This window comes from Mus caroli, chromosome 12 (assembly GCF_900094665.2).
Source record: "Mus caroli chromosome 12, CAROLI_EIJ_v1.1, whole genome shotgun sequence".
NCBI classification, from domain to species: domain Eukaryota; kingdom Metazoa; phylum Chordata; class Mammalia; order Rodentia; family Muridae; genus Mus; species Mus caroli.
Window position 1 is genome coordinate 28,735,528 of NC_034581.1, and position 13,051 is coordinate 28,748,578.

The following is a 13,051-nucleotide window of genomic DNA, read 5'->3' on the forward strand; positions in this document are numbered from 1 at the left end:
TCTCTCTCTCTCTCTCTCTCTCTCTCTCTCTCTCTCTCTCTCTCTTTCTCTCTTTCTTTCTTTCTAATAAGATTTCTCCCTTGTGTTTTCTAAGGGTGCTTTTGGTTTTTATTTTAATTTATTTTATATTTATACATGATTTGCTTTCTGTAGGTCTGTGCAATACTTGCATGCCATTTCCCAAAGCCAGAGGAAGTCACTGTGTTTCACCCGGAAATTCAATGATAAAGAGGATTGTGAGATGCCCTTTGGGTCTTCCGAGAAACAAATTCTCAAATGATGAGCCATCTCTCCACCATATGACATGGACTTTTGTCCTTCTTTGTATGCTATATTAGTTGAAATGTATCATACCTATAGAAAGAGTTTCTTAAGATATGTAGGGACACATACATGGGGTATGCATGCTAATTATCTAAACTTCCAGGCCTTCATTAGGGTGACTTTGTTAGTGTTTTACTGCTGTGAACAGATTTCATAATTAAGAAAAGTCTTATAAAGGACAACATTTAATTGGGACTGGCTTACAGGTTCAGATGTTCAGTCCATTATCATCAAGGTTGGAGCATGGCAACATCTAGACAGTAATGGTTCTGTAGGAGCTGAGAGTTTTACATCCTCATCTGATGTCTGATAGCAGAATATTGATTTTAAGGCAGCTAGGATGAGTGTCTTAAAGCTCACATGCACAGTGACACACCTATTCCAACAAGACCATACCTATTATAATAAGGCAACATCTTGTAAAAGTATTACTCCCTTTCTAGGGCATACACAAAGCATCATATTCCACCCCCTTACTCCCATAGACTTATCTAAGCATATGAGTCTATGGGGGCCACCCTAAACATAGCATAATGCAAAATCCAATTATTTCAACTTCTAGAGTCCCCTTAGTCTGTAGCAGTCACAACAATGTTAAAAGTCCAAAGTTCAAGGTCTCTTCTGAGATTTATCCAATCACTTAACTGTAATTACCAAAGCAAGATGGGAAACTAGCTGGACAAACTCCAAACTCTGCAACTCCATGTCTGATGTCAAAGGGGTCTTCACATCTCCAACTCCATTTTCATATTTGTTGACTGCAACAAAATTCTTTCTTCTGGTCTGATTCCACTCCCTCTTTGCAGCTTTCCTCAGCAGATAGCCCGTGGTTCTGATATCTCAAACATCTTGGGTTCTCCAAGGAAATTTCAATGTTACAGCTTCTTGTTTCACTGTCTGGAACCCAAACATGATTATTTGGGCTCCTCCAAAGAGCTGGCAAACACTTCTGTGTCTCTGTTGTCAGTAGCATTCTAACCTCAGGTTGAAACACAACAGTGCTGCTGCTGTTCTTGTTGAACATCACATGGCACTGGCATGTCCAATACACTGAGGTCTTCAACTGCAACAAAGCTTCACCAATGGCCTCTCATGAGCTCCATGGTTGAGCATACAGAAACTGTCACATAAGGCATTATTGGATACAATATTATGCATCAGCATTACTTGTTGCCAAGGCTGGAGCAGATCTCTGATATCTCATCCTGTATGACAATGCAGTTTAGGCCAATCAGAGGAAATACAGAATTAAGAAATTCTTCAGAGAGTGGAGGTGTTAAGGACATCATGTTAATCTTCCACTTAATCAGTGGTAAGAGCAAGATTCATACTTGCCTGGGGTGATGAAGCCTGCAGCAGATACCAGACACCTCTGGTGGGGAATGTTTACTTTCAAGACTAGGAATGGAGAAGGATGGTTGATGCCACTCTTTTACATATTAGATTTCACAGTCACTAAGAAGAATTTTTTTTTTTAGATGAGTAAGGGATTCCTGGGAAGTTCCACTGAATCCTGTCAAAACATACTTGATCTGTCAGAAAGAGTTGTGTTTCCCAGGCCATGTAAATTTGCACCCAATCTTCTTCACATCACTTCTTGCTTACTCCATACATCCTGTCTGGGAGTCCCTGTTCGGGTGCCATTCTGCTAAGGACCGGCCCCAGTTGACCTCTCTCAATTCGGGGAATCAGGGGTTCTGGCAGGTATGCATGGAGCCGGCAGGAATTGACAGGCACGAGAGAGTGTGCTGGATCTGAATGTAATTCGTCTCAAAGGGAGCACCAGTCTTATAAGTTACTTTTACACAAAACAGAGGAATACGCACCAGTAATCTTCTTTCAACAAACCCAAAAGAAGATTGCCACACAAACATAAAAATAACATCAAAATAACAGGAAGCAACAATCACTATTCCTTAATANCTCTTAACATCAATAGACTCAATTCCCCAATAAAAAGACATAGAATAACAGGACCCAGCATTTTGCTGCAAAAAGGAAACACACCTCAGTGTCAATGACAGACACTACCTCAGAGTAAAGGGCTCGAAAACAATTTTCCAAGAAAATGGCCCCAAGAACAAGCTGGAGCAGCCATTCTAATATTGAATAAAATCAAATTTCAACTAAAAGTTATCAAAAAGGAAAAGGAAAGACAACACTTCATACTCATCAAAGGAAAAATCTATCAAGAAGAACTCTCAATTCTGAACATCTATGCTCCAAATGCATAGATTCATTCATATTCACCCACATTCATAAAAGAAACTTTACTGAAGCTCAAAGCACATATTGCACTTCACACAATAATAGTGGGAGACTTCAACACCGCACTCTCATCAATGGACAGATCATGGAAACACAAACTAAACAGAGACACCTTGAAAGTAACAGAAGTTATGGACCAAATGGATTTAACAGATACCTATAGAACATTTTATTCTAAAACAAAAGAATATACCTTCTTCTCAGCACCTCTTGGTACCTTCTCCAAAATGACCACATAATTAGTCACAAAACAGAAATCAACAGATATAAGAAGATTGAAATAATCCCATGCATCCTATCAGATCACCATGGTCTTCAATAGCAACAAAAGCAATAAAAAGCCCACACACACATGGAAGCTGAACAACTCTCTACTCAATGATAACTTGTTCAAGTAAGAAATAAAGAAAGAAATCAGGGACATTTTAGAATTTAATGAAAATGAAGGCACAACATACCCAAACTTATGGGACACAATGAAGCAGTGCTAAGAGAAAACCTCATAGCTCTGAGTGCCCCCAAAATGAAACTGGAGAGAGCACACACTAGCAGCTTAACAGCACACCTAAAAGCTCTAGAACAAAAGGAATCAAATTCACCCAAGAAGAATAGACAGCAGGAAATAATCAAACTCAGGACTGAAATCAACCAAGAAGAAACAAAAAGAACTATTCAAAGAATCAACCAAACCAGGAGCTGTTTTTTTGAGAAAATCAACAAGACAGAAAAAAACCATTAGCCAGACTAATCAGAGGGCACAGAGACAGTATCCAAATTAACAAAGTCAGAAATGAAAAAGGAAACATAACAACAGAAACTAGGGAAATTCAAAAAAATCATCAGATCCTACTACAAAAGTCTATACTCAACAAAACTTGAAAAATCTAGATGAAATGGAAAATTTTCTAGACAAATACCATGTACCAAAGTTAAATCGGATTAACCACCTAAACAGTCCCATAACCCCTAAAGTAATAGACGTAGTCCTTAAAAGTACCCCCCCACCCCCACAAAAAGCCCATGACCAGATGGGTTTAATGCAGAATCCTATCAGACCTTCAAAGAAGACCTAATCTCAAAACTCTACAAACTATTCTACAAAATAGACACAGAAGAAACACTACTCAATTCGTTCTATGAAGCCACAGTTACACTGATACCAAAACCACACAAAGACCCAACAAAGAAAGAGAACATCAGACCAATTTCCCTTAAGAATTTAGATGCAAAAATACTCAATAAAATTCTTACAAACAGTTCAAGAGCACATCAAAATGATTATTTACCATTATCAAGTAGGCTTCATCCCAGGTATGCAGGGATGGTTCAATATATGGAAATCCATCAATGTAAATCACTACATAAAGAAACTCAAAGAAAAAAACCACATGATCATTTCATTAGATGCTGAAAAAACATTTGACAAAATTCAACATCCCTTCATGTTAAAAGTGGTGGAAAGATCAGGAATTCAAGACCCATACCTAAACATAGTAAAAGCAATATACAGCAAACCAGTAGCCAACATCAAACCTAAATAGAGAGAATTTTGAAGCAATTTCACTAAAATCAGGGACTAGACAAGGCTGCTCACTCTCTCCCTATCTATTCAATATAAAACTTGATGTTCTAGCTGGAACAATTAGACAACAAAAGGACATCAAGGGGATACAAATTGGAAAGGAAGAAGTAAAAATATCACTATTTGCAAATGATATGATAGTATACTTAAGTGACCCCAAAAACTCCACCAGAGAACTCCTACAATTAATAAACAACTTCAGCAAAGTGGCCAGATATAAAATTATCTCAAACAAATCAGTAGCTTTCCTATACTCAAAGGATAAACAGACTGAGAAAGAAATGAGGGAAACAACACCCTTCACTATAGTCACAAACAATATAAAGTATCTTGGTGTGACTCTAACCAAACAAGTGTAAGATCTGTATGACAAGAACTTCAAGTCTTGGAAGAAAGAAATCAAAGAAGTTCTCAGAAGATGGAAAGATCTCTCATGCTCGTGGATTGGCAGGATTAATATAGTAAAATGGACATCTTGTCGAAAGCAATCTATAGATTCAATGCAATCCCCATCAAAACTCCAACTCAATTCTTCATAGAGTTAGAAAGAGCAATTTTCAAATTCATCTGGAATAACAAAGATCCCAGGAGAGCGAAAACTATTCTCAACAATAAAAGAACTTTTGGCGAAATCAGCATCCAGGACCTCAAGCTGTACTACAGAATAATAGTGATAAAATCTGCATGGTATTATTGGTACAGTGATAGGCAGGTGGATCAATGGATAGAATTGAAGACCCACAAATGAACCCGCACACCTATTGTCACTTGATCTTTGACAAAGGAGCTAAAACCATCCAGTGGAAAAAAGATAGCATTTTCAACAAATGGGGCTGGTTCAACTGGTGTTTAATATGCAGAAGAATGCAAATTGATCCATTCTTATCTCCTTGTACAAAGCTCAAGTCCAAGTGGATCAAGAAACTCCACATAAAACCAGATACACTGAACCTATAGAAGAGAAAGTGGGGAAGAGCCTTGAGCACATGGGCACAGGGGAAAATTTCCTGAATAGAATATCAATAGCTTATGCTCTAAGATCAAGAGTTGAGAAATGGGACCTCATAAAATTGCAAAGCTTCTGTAGGACAAAGGACACTGTTGATAGGACAAAATGGCAACCATCAGATTGGGAAGAGATCTTACATCCAATAGTGGGCCAATATCCAAGATATACAAAGAATTCAAGAAGTTAGACTCCAGAGAACCAAATAACCCTATTAAAAATGAGGTACAGAGTTAAACAAAGAATTCTCAACTGAGGAATACTGAATGACTCAGAAGCACCTAAAGAAATGTTCAACATTCTTAGTCATCAGGGAAATGCAAATCAAAACAACCCTGAGATTCTACCTCATACCAGTCCGAATGGCTAAGGACAAAAACTCAGGTGACAGCAGATGCTGGTGAGGATGTGGAGAAAGAGGAACACTTCTCCATTGCTAGTGGGATTGCAAGCTGGTACAACCACTCTGGAAATCAGTTTGGCAGTTCCTCAGAAAATTGGGCATAGTACTACCAGAAGATCCAGCAATTCCTCCCCTGGGCATATACCCAGAAGATGTTCCAACACGTAGTAAGGACACCTGCTCCACTATGTTCATAGCAGTATTATTTATAATAGCTGGAAAGAACCCAGTTGATCCTCAACAGAGGAATGTATACAGAAAATGTGGTATGTTTACACAATGGAATACTACTCAGCTATTAAAAATGATGAATTTATGAAATTCTTAGGCAAATGGATGCATCTGGAGGATATCATCCTGAGTGTTGTAACCCAATCACTAAAGAACACACATGGTATTTACTCACTGATAAGTGGATATTAGCCCAGAAGCTCGGAATACACAACATACAATTCACAGACCAAATGAAGCTCAAGAAGAAGGAAGATCAAAGTATGGATACTTCTTAGAAGTGGGAAAAATACCCATGGGATGAGATACAGAGACAAAGTGTGGAGCAGAAACTGAAGGAATGACCATTCAGAGACTGCCCCACCTGGGGATCCTTCCCATATACAGTCACCAAACCCAGACACTATTGTGGATGACAACAAGAGCTTGCTGACAGGAGCCTGATATAGCTGTCTCCTGAGAGGCTCTGCCAGTGCCTGACAAATACAGAGGTGGATGCTCTCAGCCAACCATTGGACTAAGCACAAGGTCCCAGATGGAGGAGCTAGAGAAAGTACCCAAGGAGCTGAAGGTGTTTGCAGCCCCATAGGAAGAACAACAATATGAACCAAACAGTACCCCCAGAGCTCCCATGGACTAAACCAGCAACCAGAGTGCACATGGAGGGACCCATTGCTCAAGCTGCATATGTAGCAGAGGATGGCCTGTTGGACATCAATGGGAGGAGAGGCCCTTGGTCATGAGAAGGCTGGATGCCCCAGTGTAGGGAAATGCCAGGACAGGGAAGTGAGTGGGTGGGTTGGCTCACAGGGAGAGGGGGGAATGGGATAGGGGATTTTTTGAGGAGATACCAGGAAAGGGGATAACATTTGAAATGTAAATAAAGAAAATATCTAATAAAAACAATTAATAAAAACGGAAGAGGAAAATGAAAGTACATGAAACTAACAGCCCATCACAGCACTTAACCTTTCTAAACTGTAAGAGATTCAAAGCAAGACCAAGCACCACACACAGACAAGGTGGCCTCACTCAGAGAAAGGACTATGCAGGCTCACGTGTAATTTCTAAGCCCTGCTTAAAATCAAAACTGAAGTACAAAATGAGCCCCTAGAAATATAACACTGTGATTGTTTGTCTAAGGAAAGAAAGAGCAGAGCTATTCTTGGTGACCTCAGATGTCATCGGACATGTGCAGTAGAGTGCTGCTTTACCCTGTTTTCGAAAGGCAGAGGAGGAAGCAATTAAGTTGTGCAGTGCTCGGTTTCTGTTATATTGCACACAGCTCTACACTCTTAAACCAGTACATAAATGACATGGCCAGAATTCCTCTGCCTAGAGCGCTGGTGGTCCCCACAGTAGGATGTACTTGGGTCTCCTTACCAGTCAGGGTACAATGAATTCCATCATGAATTCAGCAACTGCACACATTTCAGACTTAACTCAGTGATAGGAATTTATTTGAAGACAGTTAATGAAATCTTATAGAAGAGCCATAGGGTGTGTTACCTCCTCCCATAATGCTTGATGATAGAACAGAGACATAATGTACTGTCCCTTGAGGCTCTCTTAATTGGTCCAGGAATGCACCAGGGAAAGGCAGGTTGTGCTCTGGCCAGTACACCTGTTCCTGGAAAGAGAATAGGAAAGAGACAAATTGGTAGGAGGCATGTTTCTTACCTGTCTTATGAAAAAATAATTTCTGCTCAGCTTATTGGTGTTTTGGCCAAGTTATTCTTTTGATTCTAGAAAAGGTCTGAGTAGTAAGGTAGTTCAGAAATGGCTGGTCTTTCCACTCTACCTTTGCACTAACCTTATGTGGCCATACTGTTGAGTTTTGATGTTATCTCGGTGTCAGAGCAACCAGGAAACGATGATAGGCAAGGACTTCCACTCTCTTACATGATAGGGAAGTGTCTTTAGACTGACTGTAATACACTGTCTACCAGAGGAATGCCTTAGAAAAAGCCCTGAACTCTGTTTTCACCAGCACAACTATTGTGTCTGATTCTTAAATTACACACAGGAAGAAAACAAAATCTGTAACATGTCTGTGGTTTAATGCCAGGAGGATAGGGTGCACAGGAAGGGGAAGGAAGTATTTACTCTTAAGCCATCTTGCTGTTCTATTGTTGAGAATAAAATAGAACTTCTATTTTAGCTAGATTAACCTCATTCCATATGTGCTAAGTGGAGTGCCACATCCTCAATGTGGTTCCAAATTAGATTTAAAGAATGCTGCCTGCATAAGATTCCATGCAGATATAAGCTGTTACTCTTGCAACCCCACATTTATTGCACAAAATAGAAGATTTGATTGTGGTGTGTGTGTGTGTGTGTGTGTGTGTGTGTGTGTGTGTGTGTGTGTGTGTGTGATACATGTGCGTTGGGGTACGTGGAGGTCAGAATAGAATGCTCCATCCCTTGAAGCTGGGGTTACAGATGGTTGTGAGCCACCCAACACAGTCTCTGGGAGTTGAGCTTTGTTTCTCTGAAAGAACAGCAAGTTCTTAACTGTTAAGCCATCTTTTCTGGTCCTTACTATGCATTTTTGAAATTAGATTTGACAGTTCAGTTTTGAAAATTGTGAGATTACATTTAATCCTCTTTTAAAAATCCCCCAAATCATGGCATCTATTAACTGAAATATCAGTAAAAAAAATTTTTTAGAAGCACATATCCAAATGACAAAGAGCATGGGAGAAAGGCTAATCATGGCAACACTTTAAAAATGCAAAAGCAAATAGTGAAGACAGAGGAAGACAAGACAAGGTTCATAGTGAGGGATGCTCATGAGCAGGTAAAATCCACCCAGCACCTCTCTAAGATCTGGACCGTAGATCTGAAAGTGGACTGTCCTGCAGATCAAAGTGATGATCCGTTCAGCCTCTGGGTCTGTGCTCATGTGGCTTACCAGGATGGTGCCTCTTCCAGGCAGCAGGTGGAATCCAAAAGGCTCTGGCCTTAGGGACAGTGTGCACGGCTGCAGCAACGCTATCCTGACAGCAAGTCAATTCTATGGACTAAATAGGTAGAATCCTTCCCGTCTGCAGCCTGACTTCCTCAACACAGCAGAAAGGAAATGGTGACAGCTATTTAGACTCGTATTAGTCAAGACTCTTTAGAGGAGCAGAATTTGCAGAATCAATATACACACACATGCACGTATGCATGCATACATACATACATACACAAGCGCGCGCGAGCACGCACACACACACACACACACACACACACACACACGCACACTCACACATGCAAAGGGGATTTATTAGAATGGCTCACAGGCTGTGGTCCAGCTAGTCTAACAATGGCTGTCTATCAATGGAAGGTTCAAGAATCCAGTAGTTGTTTAGTCCACGAGGCTGGATGTCTTAGCTTAAATTTTCAGTATAAACTGGAATCCTGAAGAAGAAGGCTCTAATGCCAGTGAAAGAATGGACTTACCAATTAGAGTGAGAGAAAATGGAGAGGGAGAGGGAGAGGGAGAGGGAGAGGGAGGAGAGTTCTTCCATGATTTTTATATAGATTGCCAGCAGAAGGTGTGGCCCAGATTAAAGGTGGATCTTTCTACCTCAAAAGATTTGGATTAAAAGGTGTCTTCCAATTTCAAATGACTTAATAAGAAAAAATTGTCTCACAGGGATACCCAGCCACTTGGATTTTAGTTAATTCCAGATGTAGCCAAGTTGACAACCAAGGATAGCTATCATGAGACTCCAGGCAGGGATGCGAAGATTGCTTTTTTGGGGACTGACCAAAATCAAAGCAAATCAACTTATGCTTTGGGATTTTCAGCAAATGGAGGTGTCCCTACCTATGTGCTGAGTGAGGTCCACACACCCCATTGTCTCATTATTTTTTTGTCTGTCAGGCTTCATCCTCTAGTATGAGCACAAGTAGAGGAAAGTAACCCAGAGTGTGTGACACAGAAGGAAAGAACCAAGGGTAACTTGGAGGGTGCAACTACGAGAGGGCCACCAAGAGACTGGTGATCCGGGTTCAATCCTGAAACCTACATGTTAGAAAGAGAGGATATCCTAGGAGTTGTCCTAGGTCTTCACCTTCAAGCCAGGGCACAAAGTAGGAAAACCCCGGGAAGATAATGTGTGCATAGAAGCACTGGAGAAACAGCCACAAAGGGAAGTGGAAGCTAAGAACCTCACAGATGTGTTACATGACGACGGTAAAGAGAGCTTTCAGAATGCAGAGAAACACCAGAGATAGGGAAAGAGGACATGAGGAAAGTTAGCCAAAGGAAAGGAGTTCCATAAGCAGAGGCAAGCAGACAAAGAGGACAATGAAGGAAGGAACAGCAGGAGAAGATTCCTGGAACAGAGTGCGGGCAGCTAGCTAGCATCCTGCCAAACCCTCGTTTTCAGACCTCTGAGAACAAGAACAAATGGAGAAAATGTTAATACTCACAAAAAGTCAGAACTCAGACTGGCATCAGGTTTCTCAAGAGCAGTAGTAGAAGCATTAGGAAATGTGGGTGTTGGGGCACTGGAGAGATGGCTAAGCTGTTAAGAGCCCTTGATGCTTTTCCAGAGGACCCTGGTTTGGTCCCTTCTGATCATCTAAGTCTAATGGTTCACAATAGTCTGTAACTCAGCTTCAAGGGATCCTATCGGCATCCTTCTGGTCTCCTCTCCCACCTGCACAGATGTGGTGTACACACACACGCACACGCACACGCACACGCACACACACACACAGAGCTTTAGAATAATACCCTTAGACTACAAGGCCAAAGTGTGGTTACTAATCCAGAACAGTGTTCCTAGTTAAGCTTTTGCTCCATTGTAACTGTCAGATTTACAAATACCCTTTTTCTTGAAACTACGAGAGGGCCACCGAGAGGTCTCATTGTAGGTTCCAATTGTCAAGACTGGTGACCTGAGTTCAATCCCGACACCTACATGTTAGAATGAGAGGATGTACTCCTAGGAGTTATCCTAGGTCTCCACCTTCAAGCCATGGTATACCTCCCCTGAATGAATAAATGTAACTTTTCAAAAGAAAAGCACCACTGGGAGTATTAAGTAAGTAAGTAAGTAAGCCATTAAAGATGATGGCACAGGATCCAGCAAAGAGAGTGATGGAAGCTATTTCCAGGCTGGGGTACAGGGACAACCCAGGATATCAGCAGAGAACAGATTTGCTTGAGAGGCTTATGTCAAGGCCAACTAGGAAATCCCTAATAAGTAATGAAACTGACATTTTATTGTTGGTTTGAAGGCATATTTTTCTGTTTGAAATTATGTGTATGAGTAAGAAATGTGTATAGACTACTCAGGTAAGAAGGTACTAAATAACGCCACAGACAACAAAAACCAAGCAAACAAACAAATCCAACCACACTGCTCTATAAGCTCACTTGGAAACAACAGTCATAAAGTTGTATACTAGTAGCAAAGATATATATATATATATATATATATATATATATATATATCCTATGTAATCATATAGCATATGATTACATATGCTATATATTAGTGGAATTAGATTATGGACTAGTGAATGTGTGGGTGCACAGAGATCTACATTCTTTTTATTGTTGTTAGAAAATCAATAGAGAACTATTTAGAAATATGGTAGTACCCAACACCAGAATAACATTTATAAAACAGAAAACTACTCTTTTTCATCTCACAGATAAATCTTTACAACTTTCCATATGGAGTAGATATTTGAATGGCAAATCAGGTAATTGTTGAAATTTTGGTGGTTTTGAAACTAGTTAGTTCAGTTATGGGGATTCTAAAGTTATTTATAGCAAGCGTTCAGATTCTAGTTGAGCATGTCCATAAAAGTTAGCTAAGTGAACATTCAACAGTTGTCCTTAGAGCTATAAGAGCTATGAGGGGAACTGACAAGATACAAAAACACACAGCCTTCTGGGGCAGAAGTTTCTACAGGAACCAGTGTTACAGTGGAGAAACAAGAATTATAGCTAAAGAGTTGCTTGAGACTCTGTGTGTACATTCCCAGTAGCTAAAACATCCAGCCATCATGACCAACAAGCTCCCAGCTTTCTACCAGTTTCTCAACAATGATTGTTAGGAAAACCCCTCTTCTCCCCACAGGGGATAGACCAGGGACAGATAAGAAGAAAAAAAAGGGTTTGCAGTGTTCCAGAATGTCTCTTTCAGGAGAAAGTACCCTGCTGGGGGGAGGTGTTATTAAAACCTAACAGGAACCCACTTGAAGTGGAAAAGAACTGAGAAATGCTTGTGAAGCCTGTAGCCTGGAGGCCCGTGTATACCAAAGGTCTGAGACCATGAATCAGAGGACTGACTGGGGAGCACTTACTCCTCTGGCCCACCTAACTTTCATTTCTTGTGGCTTATCGGAAGAGGTTCCAGTTACCTTGTATGTCATGTATGCCATCAAGAAAATTTATAAGACACCAAAGGTTGGGATGAGGGGATTAGGCTGAAGAGGGAAGGCACAAGATCCAGACTTAATATGTTATTAAAATTATGATTCAAGGGATTTAAAACAATTATGATTAAAATACTAAGGACCCCAGGGCTAAAAAGTTCATTTGAGAAACTTTACTTAAAAGAATTAATAGCATGCAAGATCACATGGGCAGTGTAAGCAAAGGGGGATTCTAAGATCCAGGAAGTATTTCCAGAGATCAGAAGCCTTGGGTAGACAGGAAGGAGGCCCTTGATGGACATATTGCTAGACTGAATGCCCCTGAGGTGAGAACCTTGAATTTGGTGATGAATCAGTCCAAATTTGCAAAGCTGAAAACAGGAGAACACATTCAAGACCAGTGAGACAGCTAATGTCAGCCACCAGATCACAGCTCCAGGAGACTCAGAAAACAGCAAGCAGGACAAAGGCTAGACATGTCGAAACTAGGCATGTCATGTTAGGCAACAGGACATCCAAGATAATGTTTTTTTATTAGGTATTTATTTCATTTACATTTCCAATGCTATCCCAAAAGTCCCCCACACCCTCTTCCACCCACTCCCCCACCCACTCACACCCACTTCTTGTCCCTGGCGTTCCCTGTACTAAGGCATATAAAGTTTGCATGACCAATGGGCCTCTCTTTCAGGTGATGGCCAACTAGGCCATCTTCTGATACATATGCAGCTAGAGACATGAGCTCCGGGGGATACTGGTTAGTTCATATTGTTGTTCCACCTATAGGGTTGCAGATCCCCCCAGCTCCTTGGGTACTTTCTCTAGCTCCTCCATTGGGGGCCCTGTGATC